The sequence below is a fragment of the Halichoerus grypus genome, chromosome 2 (genome assembly GCF_964656455.1).
Source record: "Halichoerus grypus chromosome 2, mHalGry1.hap1.1, whole genome shotgun sequence".
In the NCBI taxonomy this organism is placed as follows: domain Eukaryota; kingdom Metazoa; phylum Chordata; class Mammalia; order Carnivora; family Phocidae; genus Halichoerus; species Halichoerus grypus.
Window position 1 is genome coordinate 166,310,472 of NC_135713.1, and position 19,273 is coordinate 166,329,744.

Below are 19,273 nucleotides of genomic sequence, written 5' to 3' on the forward strand. Positions count from 1 at the left end.
ATCCTTTGAAGCACAAAAATTTTTAATTTTGATGATGTGTAATTTCTCTCTTTTTTCTTCTGTTGCTCATGCTTTTAATGTCGTTTCTAAGAATCCTTCACCAAACCCCGTGTCATGAGGGTTTACTCCTATGTTTTTTCTAAGAGTTTTTCTCTTACATTTAGTCCTTTGATCTATTTTGAATTACTTTTGGTATATGGTGTGAGGTAAGGATCCAACTTCATTCATTTGCATGTGGCTATCCTTTTGTCTCAGCACCATATGTTTGTTCTTTTAAAAAACTAGACTCATTTTATATAAAAATGTTTTTCATTCTTTTAAGTTAGAAGGATGAAAGTTACCTATGAAAGAATATACATGAATTATTTCAATTTTCTTTCTTTATACTGACTTTTTCTACTATTTATGTGCTTAAGATTGTTGCTAAGACTACAGAAATATAAACCATCAAAATATTTGGTTTGTAAAAATTACTAGATTTTTATTTTGCATTCATATAGATCTTACCCCAGAGAGTTGCCTAATTTCCAAGTTGTCTCTGCCATGGAACTGAATCTCATATATAAAGCTCCAACTCTTGTTTCTTGGATTTTGGAGGGAAAGGAATACACTAATGTCTGATTCTCTCCAAAGCCCTTCCTAATCATTCTATGGGACCATGAAGACTTCCCACTCTCGAGCTTCATGGAGGTAGGCTTTTTCTTGCTAGTATCTATCAGTTTCTATGGTGGAGTCAAGTGCAATCTATCACAGTTTCCTTCATTAACTTCACATATACTAGCCTATAAAGCTATTATGATTTTGTAAGATTATCCTAATTTTTATGAAAGATAAGGAAGGAAATGTTTTCTTCACATTAAATCATAAAGCTGAAAATACTTCTTTTTTTTCCTAAAATTACTATTTAGTAATAGAATCCCCTAACCTCCAGTATAGATGACCATTTATTTTATTATTATTTTTTTAATTTAAATTCCATTAACCAACATATAGTACATCATTAGTTTCAGATGTAGTGTTCAATAATTTATCAGTTGCAGAGGTAGGTAGGGTGATGGGGTAACTGGGGGATGGGCATTAAAGACGGCACGTGATGGGATGAGCACTGGGGGTTATAGACGACCACTTAAAAATAGGTCTTATTCCCTGTGCTATAATAGCCAGAAAGTTTCTTGTCTCCAAAGAGAAAGAAAAAAGAACAATGAACATTTACTGACCACTTACCCTTTGCCAGGCACTGAGCTCTTTATAGGTATGTTGTCCTTACAACAACCTTCTGAGGATAGGTACTGTTATCACCCGTATTTTACAAATGAGGAAATTGAGGCACCCATAAGGGGTAGAACAGGGTCAGAATCCAAGCATTCTGACTTCAGAGCCTTAACAGCTCATGCCAAAAGATTGGCCTCCCTTATCTTTCTTGTCTTGAATTCCATTATCATTTTTGGTGGACCTAGGAAAGAGGATCTAGAAAATACACCTGAAATGCCTTGTATTTGTTTCTTTTTCTACTAAAGCTCAAGCTTATTCTCCATTAATCCTCATTAAACAATTCCCTAATGATAATATCCCAAATGTACAAAAGTCTCCATTCATGTTCCAAGACTTTTTTACATTAGTAAATGTATTTTATGGTTATAGCTTAATTTTATAATATTAATTAATTACTGATCCTGGGTATTAAGTTGTTACTGAAATACCCATAGGGATATTATCAAGTAAAACAGGTGGCCTCAAAGTAACACAAATTCCATGATTTAGAAGAAATAACATTGGCCTGATAGGAGAACCATTCATTTGGTTTTGCTACCATATAACTCTGTGGCCCTGGCCAGTCTCTTCATCTATCTGGCCCTAGTTTTCTCATCTGAGAAATAGAAGTGAATGATTCCCTAAGGTCCTGTTCAGTTTTAGCATTCAGAGATACTATATACTCTCGGTAAAGTGTCTTCGACCCATGGAGTAGAAGTTGAAGGAGTACTATAATTGGGTTTTATTCCTTGGATCTTATGGTAATTATAGGCAGGCATGCAGAATAGGATGAGAGATAATTCTGTTAATTGACCTCTGGATCCATGGAGTAGAAACCCCTTCCCTGCACAGGAAGTGTGAATTACATACTATGTCTTAGAAATGTATTTTTAGATGCTCTTAGTGTTTTATTAAGGATCTGGCCAAAGATTGTTAAAGGCCTAAATATATTCTCTAATGAGTTAGTACATTAGTGACTAAAATTAGAGTTTTTAAAACTTGGTTTTAAAATAATTCTTAAAAACAGAACGTTTGGTACAGTGGTAGGAATAGGAAAAGAAATTTGGGATGAAGGATAATTTACGATGCAGATTAGTTTTGGCCTGGGAAACTGACAATGGCTTCTAGAATATGCTTCCTTGGTTATTTTTCAGTATACTGTAGCCAATAAATCCATAATAATAATAGTAACTACCACTCTTGCCTATTGTGCATGGGCAGCATTGACAAAAAATCTGTAAGACCTATATAAAACCTATTGAAGAATATAAAAGAAAACCAAAGTAGAGGTTTGTGCATGTTCCTTAAAGAGAAGACTTAATATTGCAAAGATGCTGTTTCTAACCAAATTAATTTATATCTTTTTTTAAATGTAATTTTATTTATTAATTTTTTTTTAAAAAAGTATGCTGTGTGCCTATCAGCGGGCTTGAACTCATGACCCTGAGATCAAGAGTTGCATGCTCTACCTACTGGGCCAGCCAGCTGCCCCTCATTTATATCCAGTGCAGTCCCAGTCAGTAGCCCAATAGGCTTTCTCTTGGAACTTCATAAGCTGATTCTAAATTTCATGTGGAAGAGAAAATGCTCAAGAATAGCAAAATACTTTTAAATAAGAGAGTGAGAGAAGATGTACCCTAGCAGATATCAAAATGTATTATAAACCATTACTAAAGCAGTATAGATTAATGGAACAGATACAGATCTATGTATATATTTGGATAGAAATGATGTTTCAAATCAGTGGGGATAGGAAAAACTACAACTGGAGTTGGTAATAAGCTTTTTAAAAGGTAAAAAAGTAGAGCCCCACATTACCCCAGTCTCAAAAATAAATCCCTAAATATATAAAGTTATTAGAAGAAAGATAGAGGAAAGTATGTTTATGATGTTGAGAAAGGAAAGTTATTAAGTCACAAAACACAGAAACCCTAAAAAAATCAATAAATTTGACTATATCAAAATGTAAATTTTAATGTAATAAAAGATAGCACAATTACATTAGAAAAAAGCAATAATTGAGAGGTATTTGAATATATATAGCAGATGCTTTGTATTCATGATATATAAAGAATTCCTACAAGTAATTTAAAAATAATAGGAAAAATAAATTCATAGAAGGAATAAAAATAACCAATAAAAATCATTCAACTTCATTAATAATTAGAGAAATTTTAAAATAAAATTTTCACTCATTGGGTTAGGAAAAATACTTAATGTGAAAACATCTAGTATGATGAGGAAATAGGGAAAGACATTTCATAAACTGTTTGTGGACATATAAATTGGTACAGGTACTTTGGAGGACAATTTGGCAGTATCTATTGAAATTTAAAATACCTGTACCTCATGACTCAGCAGTCCCCTTTCTTGGTATCTACTCTAGAAAAACTTCCTTACATGTAACACAAGCATCTGCCACAAGAATGATTGTTGTAATGTTGCTGGTAATAGCAAAACAACACAAAACAAAACCAAAAAACCTAAATATCCATTAATAGGGGAATGCTTAAGTAAACTCTGGAACACTATGCAGTGCGTAAGAATAGGATAAATCTACATGTACTCAGATACGTTGCGTATGTAATGAAAAAAAAAGGTCCAATCTTGTTCATTCTTTAGACTCTTAAGGCCAGTTGATAAATCCTTGATTATTTCAAATTTGTTATATTCATTTGATGGTAATGATAGTAGGAGAAAGAAACATGGCATATCAAAATGGATTTACTGGAAAAAAGGCAGTGAACTTTTTAAAGGATTCTGGCAAGTGGGCCAAATTGCTTTCTAGGAAGGTTGTATTGTTTACATTTCTACCAGTAGTGGCAGTGAGTACGCTCCAAACATCATTTTCCAAAAATTAAAAATTATATTCACATTTTAGGAAAAGTTAAGAAAATTGCCATTGTATAGCTATTCAGGTGACAGGCAAAGCTGATAGCTATGTATTAAGCTCTGTATGTCCTGGAAACCCCCAGCTATTGAGTTCTATAACCAAAGTTCATCCTATACATCTTAAGAAACCAATTATGTAATCTGTTTCTAAGTGGAGATATTTAATGTTTTTTCTTATTGAAGCCTTTAAAAGTTTGAGTTCCTTTTTCAGTTTTTAGGGAATTTCAAGTTCTAATTTCATCTCCCTGGTGTACTTTTCATAATTATTTTGTTATTAACAAAGATATTGGGAAAATAAGAGCTGTAGATGGTTTACGATTTCCTAATTCCATTTAATATATTTTATTTCTCTTTTTCATTTAAAAACCATCCTGTTCTTCAGTTGCTGATTGATAATAAACTTATTTTATGTAACTAAGGTTTGGAAAATCTTTAGCACTTCACATATGTGTACATTTTGGCAGTGTATTATTAAATTCTAGTTTCTAGTCTTAAACTAAAAAGAATGTTTCGGGCCACCTGGGTGGCTCAGTTGGTTGGGCGTCGCACTCTTTATTTTGGCTCAGGTCATGATGTCAAGGGTCATGAGATGAGGCCCACGTCAAGCTCTGTGCTCGGTTGTGGAGCCCGCTTAAGATTCTCTCTCTCTCTTCGTCTGCCCCTCCCCCCTCTCACTTGTAGTCTATAAATAAATATAAATTTTTAAAATTCAGATTAATAAAGAAAATACTGTGAAGGCTATGCTGAACAGTTCTGCAGGCAGGATTCTTTCTGAGATCCTCTCGTGTAAAAGAAAGAATGCTGGACCCAGAAATGAAAGTCCTAGGTTTGCCATTAACTGGATGGGCAGTCTTGAGCAGATCATTAGAACTCTCTCAACTTCAGTTCCATCATCTGTGTAAGTTGAAATAAATCCATCTGTAATGACCCTTCCAGTTTCTGAGAATTACTTTCTTTTATGTTAAGAAGCTTATAGTCTGGGGGAAAGAAAAAAAAAAAAAGAAGCTTATAGTCTGGTGGCTGCAAACTAATTCACCTGAGTGTATTTTCTATGTCACTATTTCACCTCCCAGGCAGTTGCTGTGTCTTACCTCTGTCACTAGCTTAGTAAGGTTAGGACATAGATTGGAGGAGGCAAAGGATTCTGTGATACTTTGTGGAATTATCTTAGTTTTATTCATTAGATTGGCTAGAGTAACTTTGGCTCATGCAAGACTTATTAAGGTGAAACTAGGAAACAAAATGTAATGTGTAAAATTATTTTCTGCCTTTTAAAATCCAGGAAAAGAAACTTCCTCTGAGAATATTACTCCTTTGTACATATTAATTACTTCTCACAAAATCCCAGTCAAGAAGGAAGGTGATACTAGCTCCATTTTATGGTTACAAGTGGGAAAGTATCTCAGCATTTATGAATTAAGTGGGCTAAGTTAATAGCAGAATAATGGATTCCAGGATGAAGCCTGGATTCCGTTTAGCCCCTCTACAGTATTCAGCCTGCTGCCTCTACCCAGACAGAATGGACGAGTGCACTCTCCTCACATTTCCATACATATTTTTTTGTGTGTCCAGGCCTGGTTCAAACACCTCTCCTCCACAAAGCCCTCCCTAATCCTTAAGCAGAAAGTAACCTCTGCTTTGTACCTTCTAATTATTTTTTCCTTCTAGTACTAAACTGAAGGCTACATAATAGTGAAATCCACATTCGATTCATCCTTATATACTGTGCAGCAGAGTGTCCTTTTAAACAGGCACTCAGCGGTATGTGATGGCCGGCTAGTCAGGTGGATATTGGACAGATGGATGGATGGATGGATGGATGGATGAATGACTAGTGGGCTTTTTATCCTAGCAACATGTGCATAAGTATATTAATTGTGGCTTTGTACTTGATTTGTATTTTATTTTTTTATTTGATTCTGAAGAACAATTATTTTGTAACATCAAGTTTTTGAAAACAGTCTTCATTTTTCTAACATTCTATTCTCTAACATCTTTAGGTGTCAAAATTTAGAATATCCAACATTATATTTATGCATTGCTTTCACCAGCTTTATTTTCATGGTCCTTGGTTGGGACTTGGAAACAATGCATCTTGTTTTGATAACTTTCTGATGGGCCAGAGGTCTCAACTGAATGTCACATGCTGTTGGAGCAGATCTAACAAAGAAAATGACACAGTTGATCCTCTTTGTTTCAAGTAGTCTCTCTCTCTCTCTCCTTCTCCCTCTTTCTCTCTCTCTCATTAGGTTTAGTTTAATTCTGGAAGTATTTGTTAGCTTTAAGGACAAGTTATAATTTCCTTTCTAATACCCATTTAATCACAATAGCACATAGTACTTGATTAATATTGACATAAATGAACAGTGGAAAGCATTGTAACAAAGTGGGAACAGCATGCACTTCTCAGAAAAACCTATTTTGAATATTGATTCTCTTATACTTATCTTGGGTAAATTACATGAATCCTGTACCCTTATTTGTAATATGGAAATGATAATAATTATGAATTTTTAATACTCTTAGTTTTAAATATTCATCAATGTACATTCTGATTTTTTTTTGTTTGGAAAGCATAGTCATCATATTTTACTTCTTAGACTTTTTCACCTTGGAATTTTAAAACTGACACTCCTGAAAAAAAAAAACAACAGATACTCCACACGTTTTTAAAAATAAAATGTGTAGACATGAAGTTTAGTGGACATTCATGTAATTTAGCCACCACTTTGTACAATTTGTATAATTATGCAAAATAACACCAAATGCTATACTTAAGATTTCCTATGATTGACATCAGGAAATCAGCCAGTCAAACTTTTTCAATTGTTCACTTGCTGCTTTGAGCTTATTTTTCTGCCTAATCATAATTTATGTAGCTCAGATCATTGAGATCATAAGTATCCTCACCTTTAATTTGTTTACTAGTTACAATCATAGTAGATACTAGTTATAATCATGCAATATACTTAGTAGTATATGGCTAGATGTCATCTCATCTTTTTTTGCATATGCCTTCTCTGATACTTATGATTAATAATTCATTTAATATGTAGTATCTACTATAGTAGAAATCTGGAAGAAATTTGAATGCTGAGTAAGGTAGTATGATGTATTGCAGCCCTGATTTTTTTGATCTGCTCCTTGTTTCCATATATTTTTCCAGTTGCTTTTTAAAAATCTTTACTTGTTTGTTTGTTCTAAAAATGTGTATTGAGCATCTACTATATGTCACATACTGTGCTAGGGCAATAAATATGTATTGATGAATAAAGCAGACATAGTTCCTTCTCTCATGAAGCTTACTCTACATAGTAGTGAAGATAAAATTAAGCATGTACACAAATTTATAATTACAAACTGGTAATTCTATGACTGAAACAAATAAGAAGTAGTGCTTAGATTGGAGCTTAGGAAAGGCTTCCCTGAAGAAGTCAAACTTAGTGAGGTTGAAGAATGAGTAGGAGTCAGCCACAGGAAAACAAGGAAGAGAGTGGTCTAAACAAAGAGAATGGCATGTTCAAAGGTTCTGAGGTAGAGGAAGTTTGACATGTTTGAGAATCAGGAAGGCCAGTATGGCTGGATCAACATACAGCGGGGCAGAATGAGGAAATTAGAGAAGTACGCCAGGGTCAGATTATGTGAGGCTTTATAGAACTTAGAAGTTTGGATTTTATTTTATTTTTCCCGAGAGATATAGAGAAACCACTGAAAGGTTTTCAACAGGGTGGGACCATATTTCTGCTTTCAAAAGATGGCTTTGGTTCCTGTAGAGAGAACAGGTTGTAAGAGATAGGGTAGAAACAGGCTGTCAGTAGGGAGGCCATGGCGGGTGAGACAAGAAGTGGATAGATTTGAGATAGAACCTGTAGAGCTTCCTGATAGGTTGGATAGAGATTGAGGCAAAGGAATATGTCAAACATGACTCCAACTTTCTTTCTTTTTAAGATATATTTATTTATTTGAGAGAGAGAGAGCGCGCAAGAGTGGGAGGGGCAGAGGGAGAGAAAAGCTCAAGTGGACTCTGCACTAAGCTTGGAGCCAGACATGGGGCCTGATCTCACCACCCTGAGATCAGGCCTGAGCTGAAACCAAGAGTGCTTTAACTGACTGCACCACCCAGGCGCCCCTCCAACTTTCTGATTATATAGCAGCTGAGGTGTATGTTTGTACCATTATCTAAGATAAGGAATTCTAGGCCAGGGCAGATTTGGGGGAGGGAGTGGGTGTTGGATTGGGGAGTCTACAGATGATGGTGAGACCCCCAGCAGAGATGACAAATAATTGAATATATGAGTCTGGACCTTAGAGGAGAGGTTTGGAGCTAGGAATATACATTTGGGAATCATCAGTGAACAGCTGATATTTAAAGTCCTGTGACTAATGAGATCACTTGGCGGGGGAGAGTTTTAGAGAAAGAAAAGAAAGCTCAAGACCAATTCCTTTATCTTTTGAGAGGCTGCAACATTCTAGTTAACTTAATTTTCTGGCCCAGTTACATGTTATCTGACAATGAGAATTCTGCATCTCTTTGTTCTTTTTTCACAACTCATAAAGCCAATAAATAAAACAAACCCAATGATTTTTTTTTTTTTTTAGTTAAAAGTGTTAATCTGAAAATTCCTTTTAATTAAATATCTTTCTTAGGTACATTCATAAACTTTTCTGGAAAGCAGCCATTATTTTGAACATTTCTCTTTAGAGGGAGTATAGATGTGGAAAGTGGAAGAAACTGGGCCAAATATGAAATCTCTGGAGAACTTTTCCTAGAAGCTTGTTTATAAATCAGTCCATTTGTGTTCTTGTCAGTAACCTCTTATAAAACCAGAACATAAAGGGGATGGGGTAGGGAGGACCTTCCCTTGAATTGGACTTTCCAACTATTTAAAATTTGCTCTATTCAAGTCACATGTCTTATATTAACAGTAGAAGCTGATGTTTTTGGTAGGTAATGATGAAAAAGCCCAACTTTTCTTCTGGATATGTGACCTTGGTTCTTCTTTCTTTCTTTAAATATATTTCTTATCTCTATGTATTTGTTCCACATGTTTCTTTAGAGGTTTTTGAGCCTGTTATACATTTTAAACAGTTTATTTAAAAAATCATGTTAAAAGCCATCCTACTCAATTTCATGTCTCTTGGTTTTTTTTTTTGTTTGTTTGTTTTGTTTTTTTTAGGTAACCCATTATTAAGTATGGATATTTTGTTTTGCTTACATGTTGGCTTGCTTGCTTGTTTTTTTTTTTGACCCTGTAGCTCTGAAACTCACCGAAATTATTTAAATTCTTCTTTCAAACATGAAGTATTTGAGAGACTTATTACTTGCACTTTACTATGCCAAAAAAAATACCTTTTAGGCCACCAAGAATTTTCACATGCCACTGGAAGCCCGCCTGTGCTCCATATCACTAGAGAACACTAGCCCACCCCCCCTTCTTTAGTTGTTCCTGTACCCACCTAACCTTATGTAAATATCATTAAGTGTTTTGGGGTGGGAAGGAGATTTGGCCTTTATTTTTCCATGTAGGATCTAGGCATAGGCATACACACTGATTTTTATTGTTGCTATTGTATTGTTTATTGGATGGGAGCCAAGACTTTGTGCTAATGTTGTACTGTGTGGGTACTAATAGTCACCAATTCTAATTGTGAGATGTTAAAACAAACTTAAAGATGTAACTCTCAATTTTCGAGAATCAGAGCTGAAATTAGTCTAAAACCAACATTCACGTAATTAAAAAGAAATAATTTTATCCTTCCATACTTTAAAAATCAAAAGCAAGCGTATCTAATAGACCATTGCTTTCCATCACTGTTTTTCTGTTTTAAAAAAATGATTTAGACTTATTAAAGGATTTGGCTGCAATAAGACTCTCCCTGTGTTTTACTAAGATATTCATTTTAGTGTGCTATAATTTAGCTATTTACCTGTTAGACATTTGGGTTTCATTATATATAATTCTGTAGGGAATATTTTGTACATAAATCTTTATATACATCTCTGATTGTCTCTTTACAATGAATTCTGGAATTTACTGAGTTCAGGATAATGAGCACTTTCAAGGTTTTGGATACAATGTCCTATTACTTTTCAGAAAAATTTTACCATTTTACACTCCCAGCCATTGGTGTGCAAGTTCCTCTTTTTCTTTTCTTTAATAGTTTTGGAAACATTTATAGCCTCTTATCTTTGCCAGTCTGAAGGATGAAAATTGTATCCTTTTCTATTTTGCATTTTTTTAACTAATGGAGTAGGACATGTTTATTTTCTGATTTCTTTTTTAAAAATCAAATGAATCAGAACGCACTAGTGTAAATAGAATAGTATATCTTTATTCCACACTGGCGTGAAAAAAATTTGCTTACAAATGGCTGCAAGAGAGTATATTTTCAAATCTTACTATCTTGAGAGAATAGATGTAAACTTTCAATTCTGCTAGAATATCTCAAGCTCTAACCAGTGTTCAGTAGAACATTAACATTCTGAATCCAGTATTCCAATACATAAATTTGCCAGTTCTCTGAAAACATTGGAACACAAATGGAAAACTCACTAGCCCTACTTCAGTGACTTGCTTATGATCCACCAATGGGCAAAATGCAGGCAAGACTGCCAGCGGCTCTGCATCTGCAAACATTTGTGCAGAACTAATTTTAATAGCAGATGTTGGGAATATTTAAAAAAAAAAAAAGGCAGCTCCCCTCTGAGAAAGTCAGACCTATCCCGTGACTTCTCAGATGCCCTATAACCCTGTTAGCCAGAGTTTCATTCCTAAAATTCCATATTTTGCTTCCCTTCTTTCTCATGTGAGAAGTTTTAGAAGTGCTGAAGGGAATCTCACAACTTCAGAAAGTCTTGATACTGCTTTAGTTGGCCCCCTATTTTGTTGTCATGTTTAGAAGCCTGTATGTAATTAGGGTTTACCCATGGAAGATTCGGATTTGACCTTTGGGGATGCCCAGACTTCATTTATATTATATCTATTATAAGAAAGCCTAGTTCTTCATTTTGTGTTGAGATAAAAGTTACAGGTAATGAAGAGAAACTTTCAGGGATAACTATTATTTTTATCAAATGGACAATGGTAATTCCAGTAGGAATTTGCTAAATCAGTGTCTGAATGATGGCACATACAGATTTCGGGTTTATGGTATCACTATTCCATGTCATTAAAGGAACTCACACAGGCCCAGATAGGTGCCTCTGTGACATATGTCAGTATCCTCACTCAGATGTGTCGGCATTTAATCAAATCTTTTTTTTTTTCTGGGGTTTACTTATGCTGAAAGGCTAAGTAAATTCTTTCATTGTTATTATTTGATTTTTAAGTTTTTTAAATTTTAATTTCTTAAACTAGATTGTACATTCATAAGATTCAAAATTCAAAAAGTTGTAAAGGGCACACAGTGAAAAAGTCTTCCTCCTTCTGTTTCCCAGCCATCCAATTCTCCTTTTCACATACAACTAATTAACTAATGCTGTTAGTTTTCTGTGACTCTTTCCAGACATACTCTATGCATAGATAAGCAGTGTGTGTGTGTGTGTGTGTGTGTTGTGTGTGTGCCTTTCCCCTCTTTTACACTAATGGTACCACATTATACATAATAGTTTTGCTTTTTTCCACTTAGTCTAACTTAGAAATATTCCATATTTTTTTTTTAAAGATTTTTATTTATTTATTTGTCAGAGAGAGAGCGAGCGAGCACAAGCAGGGGGAGCAGCAGAGGGAGATGGAGAAGAAGACTCCCCGCTGAGCAGGGAGCCCTATGTGGGACTCGATCCCAGGACCCTGGGATCATGACCTGAGCCGAAGGCAGACGCTTAACGACTGAGCCACCCAGGCGTCCCAGAAATATTCCATATTAATACATAAAAACCTCCCTTGTTTTTATTCTTCCTAGATAGGATTTCATTGCATAGATGTACCATGATTAATTAACCAGTGTCTAAGCTTTTGTTATTAGAATAAATGCTGCAATAAATAACATAAGAAAAAGGTCATTTCACATAATTATAGTAAATTTCTAGAAACATAGTTGCTGGGCCAAAGGGAAAGTATAGTTTTAAGTAAACATAAAGCTTGGATGTGACCCAAGGGTTCACTCTTAAAAACCAAACCTGAAAAGAAATAGAGATCATATAGTTAGCTGACCAGAGATGACTTTAAAATATTTTTCTTTACGTAAGTAAAAATGGCAATGAAAATGCTAAATGATTATTTTCAGTAATGATTACTTTTCAGTGATGGGCAGTAACTTTAATTCAGCATTTTAAATTATTTCTTTATTGCCATTCATAGTTCAAGGCAATTACAGAATTCTAAGGAGTTCGTTTATTCAACTTGCTACCGTCCTAAATACTGCTCTGCACTTTTTAAAACATTAATGTTTGGCATTTTAAATAGCATTATGATTTTAAACTCATTCACAATGCACCAGGTTTAAACATTTATCGAGTTCCTATTCTATGAAGACATTGTCCTTGCCCTCAAAGAGTTGACTAAATTAGTAGTTTACAATCTGGGCAAAAATTCAGAAAGGATTCTTTTCATCTTTTAATGTTATAAAATGATCTGTGCTTTATTTATTTTTCCTTCGATAAATGGTATACCTGGCTGTGTCTTTTCATGTGCTTATTTGCTGTCTGTATCTTTTCTTGGTGAAGGGTCTGTTCAAATCTTTTGTCTATTTTTTATTCTTCTTATTTAGTTGTAAGAATTCTTTACATATTCTGTATACAAATGCTTTGTCAGACATATTTCACAAATATTTCTCCCAGTCTGTAGCTACTTTTTGTATTCTTTTCTTTGTCAAGATTTTATTTACTTATTTGAGAGAGAGTGAGAGCTAGTGAGAGAGAGAGAAAGTGAGAGAGAGAGCACAGAGGGAGAAGGAGAAGCAGGGAGCCCGACATGGGTCTCGATCCCAGGACCCTGAGATCATGATCCCAGCTGAAGGCAGATGCTTAACCGACTGAGCCACCCAGGTGCCCCTACTTTTTATATTCTTAAGTGTGTCTCTCAAAGAGCAAGTTTTTAATTTTTTTTGAAATCTATCTTATAATTTTTTTTTTCTTTTTGGTTCATGCTTTTTGTGCCATTAAGAAATCTTTGCCTAACCCATTGCCACAAAGATTTTCTCCTGTATTCTACAAGTTACACTAATTTTTTTAGTAACCATTTATAGTTGTCACAACTGGTCTTCCCAGTTGAGGAAACTAGGCTCAGTGAGGTTGAAATAATTCATCAAAGGCCAGTTAGCCTTTGTGTTTTGTGTCACTATGTTTCTGATTCCAAATTAAGTGCTTTTCCCACTGTACAGGTCTGTGCATATTATGTCAGCATATGTACATATATAATAAGATCATAGGCCCGTGTTGATCTAATATATCCTGGGGGTGATCATTTAGTTTGTTGTTTCCCAAGTTCTTGCCTTCTCTTATTTCCCAAGGTCTTGCCTTCTCTTACTTCCTGCTGAGATTTACCAATTGTTTAGCACATCAATTAGAGGGCAAGTGAAAGAGGAAGTAAATTAAATTTACTAATCAAATGTTATTTTTTAGTGCCTTCATAAAAGATATTTTCTAATTACTTGGATTCAATTCAAATTTTTATTTATGGACCACAGTATTAATAATATAAGAATGCATATTGAATAGTCAGCCAACAGGTATTTCTTGAGTGCCTATTCTAAGTGCCAGGCACTGTGTGTAATTGCTGGATATACAGTAATGAGTGGATTAGATACACTTGATCTTTTTCCTCTTGAAATTTGTGGTCTAGAGGAGTAGGTTTCAAGTTCTTGTGATGGAGGTCCACATGTAAGAAATATGTTTTACATGATGACTTGTTATGCTTGGATAGGTGTTATGCTTGTATTGGTGCTTATTTAGGTGCACACACATACATATCTAAAACAAGTTTCATGAAACAGTTCTTCCTCTTTATGCAGTGTACTCTCTTTTCTATTCACTTTAAAAAAAAAAAAGCTATGTTGCTGCAAACCACTAAATTGATTTCACAAGCTGTTCATGGGTCTCAGCCTGCAGTTTGAAGAAATGAGTAGATGCTGGTTGATTACGGCATTTAGGGGACTTTGAAACACTGTGGTTTGTTGCCAAGGGTCTTGCTGGGAGCACATGAATATGGTGTCTGCTTTTTGAGATTCCCAGCTGTCCATTGGCCGAGTGGGACAGGGGATATAACTACACATTCCTCCCAAACACACCAAAACTTTCAAAATTTCAAAGGAAGTGCTAACTTCCTTTGTAAGATTCTATAGTGCTGGAAAGGACAATGCTTCTTTATTTATTCTCAAAATTATCAGGCCTATTATAGATTTAGGAGTAAGTAGGAAATAACTAGCTAAGGAAATTTGTCAAACACTAATGCTAAAACATGCACAGAAACCTGAGAAACTATTTCAGTAAGAAGATTAGAAAGTATCTTCGTTTGATTATTTGGAATTGAGGAAACTGGGCATACTTAATGGTATTACTTACTAGGTGTAAATTATGAGCAGTCCTTGGAGAGGGGACTTGTGTGAGTTCTAACCACAAGTGATCTTTTTGTCAAAATATGAAACTGTTTCTTATCCTTCAAGCAGACAATTCAGAGCTTCAAACATGAGAGGGGTCTACCCATTCATCTTAGTTTGCAGTTAGTTGAGGATTAGAGAAGAAAGGACATTGCTTCAGAAATTGGAAACTAGACACTTTTAATCAGAGGAAGTTTTATTCTGTGGCACTGTGTAGTCTGATTTCTACTCAATTTGGGTCTAAAAGTTGGGGTTTCAGTAATGGAGGTTTTGTTTTCTAACTCCCAGTGGAAGTACTATTACAGTAGGGTGATTTTTACTTTGAATCTTTCTAACCACCTTCCTTTGACAAATCCACATGAGCCAATGACAGTGATCTGAACTGACAGACAGTGGTTTCCAAATTTAAAGTGTCTGGAGGGTGTAGGGTTCCATTGCATTTCCTGATGGGTTGGTCCCTTCCTAATGGAATTATCTTGTTGTAGCAAAGGGATGAGAGTAAGTTATCGTTTTGTTTTTTGTTTTTTGGGGTTTTTTTTTCACGCGGTGATGGGGGGGGCACAGGGAGAGGAAGAGAGAGAATCCCAAGCAGGCTCTATGCCCAGTGCAAGCCCCATGCAGGGCTTGACCTCATGACCCTGAGATCATGACCTGAGCCAAAATCAAGAGTTGGATGCCTAACCAGCTGAGCCACCCAGGCACCCTACATTATTGTATTTTAAATGATAATTTTCTGAGATGCACATGGCTTAATTACCAACGAAGAATACCAATGTTGTTCTCGTGCCAATATTTGTTCTCCATCTAGACAGCGGGAATAGTGAGAATAACAGAATGAGCTAGGACAACTCCCAAGTCAGCGGCTTTTCAGTTAGAAGAAATTAGTATATTTGGAAAGAATTTTCTTGGTTATGAGAAACAGAGACCATCCGCTTCAGAGGATATGTTAACATGAGAAAGATCTGAGATTTTTCCCCATATGGAATGAACATTTTCTTTCAGAGAAATTATCCTCATAGGCGGGGTTTTCTGCTAGAACATCCAGTTTCTGACAGTTCTGCCCAGGCTCAGACAGCTCTGCCTCTCAGAATCTGACTGATGTCTGTAGGACATGACGCTTGTCACTGTTTCCTCAGGGGCATTGCCTGGGCCTGGAATTTTTCCTTGTGTGACTGATGTCCCATGCAAGAAATCCATGCGTAAACTCCAGGTTTTTCTCTAGGATCAGAACAGTCGCAACCATAAACTCCTGTGCTTTAGTATCTAGCCCTGCTGCTCATGAAAAGAGCTCTGATTTCTACTCGGCCTGGGTTTATGAAGAGGCTGACATGGATTTTGATTTCTGCAGAGGACCTTCCTGCATTTTGTCTCTGTTCTAGAGAAAAAGCCACTGTCAAAAGCAATTTATCATATTCTGCAAATTTTTTTTCAGAGGAACTCCTTTCTGTGGCAGTCATCAGAGAGTCTTGTTCACAAGGGTCTCTGCTGATCCTGGCCTGAGCAGAGTGGCTCTTCCCTTGCAAGTTCTGTGATTCTGCATCCTCCTTAATGCTCTCCTCTTTTGGGTCTCTAGTATCCTTGCTCTTGTCAGTTGGGAATACCATTGGCCCATGACCAATATTTGATAGGGAACCTTCTCAAAATTTTCTGGTGGAAACTGAGTTTTATGTGATCACCTTGTCTCCTACCAGCATGAGAGTTTCCCGGAGGAGTTTAGCAATCTCACCATCATGTCAGCCCCTGAATTGTGGGTGACTGCGGAAAAGAAGACAGACTTGGGCAGATTCTATAATTGGGCTTTTCTTAACTTTAACAGTTTTATGAATTAAAGGATTTTGAGAAGTAAGCCCTACCTCTACCGGATCCAAAACTGACTGTAATTTTTAGTACATGTTGAGAGTGGAATCAGGGAAGGAGAGCTCCAGAGAGGTGTTCAGGTGATGTTCCCCTCAGATAGTTTTAATGGTTGGTATAACTATTTCTCCAGAGAATAGGGAGTGAATTTTCTGGAAAGATTATTCCCCAGGTTTATAACCGTTCAGCTCCTTCTGGGCAGCTTCTCTCATCATAGTCCAGGCAATTAATTAGAAAGCAAAAATGACCTTTCTGCAGTATGAAGAGATCTTGTGGTCAAAATAGGAAATTAATTACAAGTAAAAAATCGCAGTTCAGCTTGTTAGCCCTTAATTTTAACTGTCTCTAGCCCTCCTTGCTAATCAACCTGGATTCCTCCTCTGGTAGTAGAGCTCAGTCTTTCAGTTCTCTTACTTATTAAAGAAGGAATCTCACTGAGAAATAGGTCTAATCTTTGCTTCTAAGTAAAAACTGTTCTTTTCACAATCATCTGAAACCTGACTTGGTAATGTCTCAGGACTCTATCTCAGTAACAGCAATCTTTCTGTACTTGTCTTTCTTTCCTGGCACACATACCCAGACAGTTGTCCAAGGGAGGCTTTTCTCTTCTTTCTTACTCAGTGTCATCTTGTCTTCAAATTCTTGTTTTCTGAATTCCTCCAGTTTCTCTAAATAGCCTTCTCTTTGCTCTTCAAACCTGCATTCCCCAAAGGAGTAACAGAGCTTCACTTCTTTGCACACTCTACAGAAGCACAGAGTGGTCATATTACATGGTATACGCATTAGTATCTAAACCCAGTTCACTTCATAGGCAAGGTTCCAAACCAAGCTACACAAAAAAAATTTTTTAAAGGTGTTTGTGTGGCAGGGGTTGGGGGTGATTGATTGGTGGCTATGTGTAAACCACAGATAGCTCTTATACATTAGTCTGAGGAGGGAAATAAAGAATTAGAAGTCTAAGGTTTTAATGACCATAAAGATAATACATAAGATGATTTACCAAATAAATGGGGGTCAACAAGAATTGTATGCTTTCAACAAACATTAAACTTTCTGTATCTCTTTGTTTTGCTAGCCGGCTGTCAGCTCATGAAGTTGACAGAACAGGTTTTTGGTTTTTTTTTAACTCCTACACAGAACAGGAGGGAAATAAGCAGCTAACTTGTTAATAGCAGAAGCCTAACCCCAAATGGAAAATAATTATTATTTGGTTTGCCTAAAATGAGACAAACAGATAATTTCTGTATGGATTATATGTCAGTTTTGAGCCACTTAATTAGCAACTAGAGACAGAAATCCGAAAGTTTTCTTTTGTATTTCGAGATTCCAGATCTGGAAGTTCTGAGTCGCTGCTGCTATTTTATTCTTTCTTTTTGTGAGATTTCAGTGAGGGTTGAACACCTACCAGTGGCTTCTTTGCTATTTCATGTGTTTATGAACTTGCTTATTTCTTGTTTATTAATTTGTTCTTCTGTGGATGATTACTTTTCAGAATCCACTTTGGTACTTTAGTTACCTATGTAGGCATTAATTAAAAGACAATGCCTCTTTATGTAAATTGAATAATCTGTATATATGAATGACTGCTTTTACATCTCACTGGCAATTCACCACTTTCCTTTTGTTGGTTTTGCTACAGAGAGCTCTAGTCTAGGGCTGATGTGATCACACCATTCTGGTTCTAAAGCAGTGATTTAAGTGTTATCTATAGATGCAAATACTTTAGACCAGTGTATCTCAAACCTCAATGTTTATCAGAATCACCTGCGGAGCTTGTTAAAAACACATTTCTGGGCCCTACCCCCCCCCTCATTTTCTGATTTGGTAGATCCAGGGTGGAGCCTTAGTATTTGCATTTCTAGTAAGTTCCCAGATGATGCTGTTGCTGGTGGTGTGGGGACCACACTTTAAGAATCACTGCTTAGGGATTTTTCTCCTATTTCAGAAACATGCCTTGTAGGACAGATGGTTATATCAAAAAAAGAGAAGGAAAAAAAAAAAAAAAACAAAGCCCAAACCTCAAGGAGATGACAGGGTTTGGTGGGCTTTTAAAAAAATATTCAAATGATCTCTGTGTGAGGGTGTGAATTTGCTGTTACAAGTAATGTAGCATTTGTATAGGCTCTGAGATACTATCATAAGTGATCATTCAAAGAATTAAAAAGTAAAACCTCTAAATCTACAAATACTCTTATATCAAGTCATTATGTTGTGTACTTTAATATACTGTTATATATCAATTATATCTCAATAAAATGGTGGAGGGGGGACTTCTAAATCTTATCACTGTTACTTGGGATGAAAGACTTAGAAGAGGAGGGGAGGTGAAAGAATAGGGATGTTGGTATCTAGGAGGTCTCAGTTAAAGTCCTTGTTCTGCCACATGCAATTAATGAATGATTTGGGAGTGTGTGACTTCACTAGGTTGTTTTAGTATTAAATGAGATAACATATGTGAAACGCTCTGATTATCGTAGTTGTCCATCAGTTATTTTCATAGAAGCTGGCCTCCTCTGTTGCTTTGTACACTCAAGAATCTTTTCAAACTCCATGGGTGATAAGTTTTATCCAAAGTCATTACTTATAAAATAATCAGATCCCAACATTTGCAGCCCTGTGGATGCTATAGAACTATAGACAAGATACGGACCCTGTTCTCCAACTATATAAAATCTGCTTAGAGAGTTAGGATCCTTTCCATTGAAAGTACCAAACTACTGTATTAAAAATGGGGTAAACT

At 35.8% G+C, this 19,273-nt stretch overlaps 1 protein-coding gene across 2 annotated transcripts in view; it reads left to right on the forward strand.

The window, feature by feature from the left end:
• The window catches only part of SSH2 (slingshot protein phosphatase 2), a 242,910-nt gene that overhangs the window by 26,253 nt on the left and 197,384 nt on the right, over positions 1 to 19,273 (forward strand). The gene's annotated exons all lie outside the window — the stretch shown is intronic.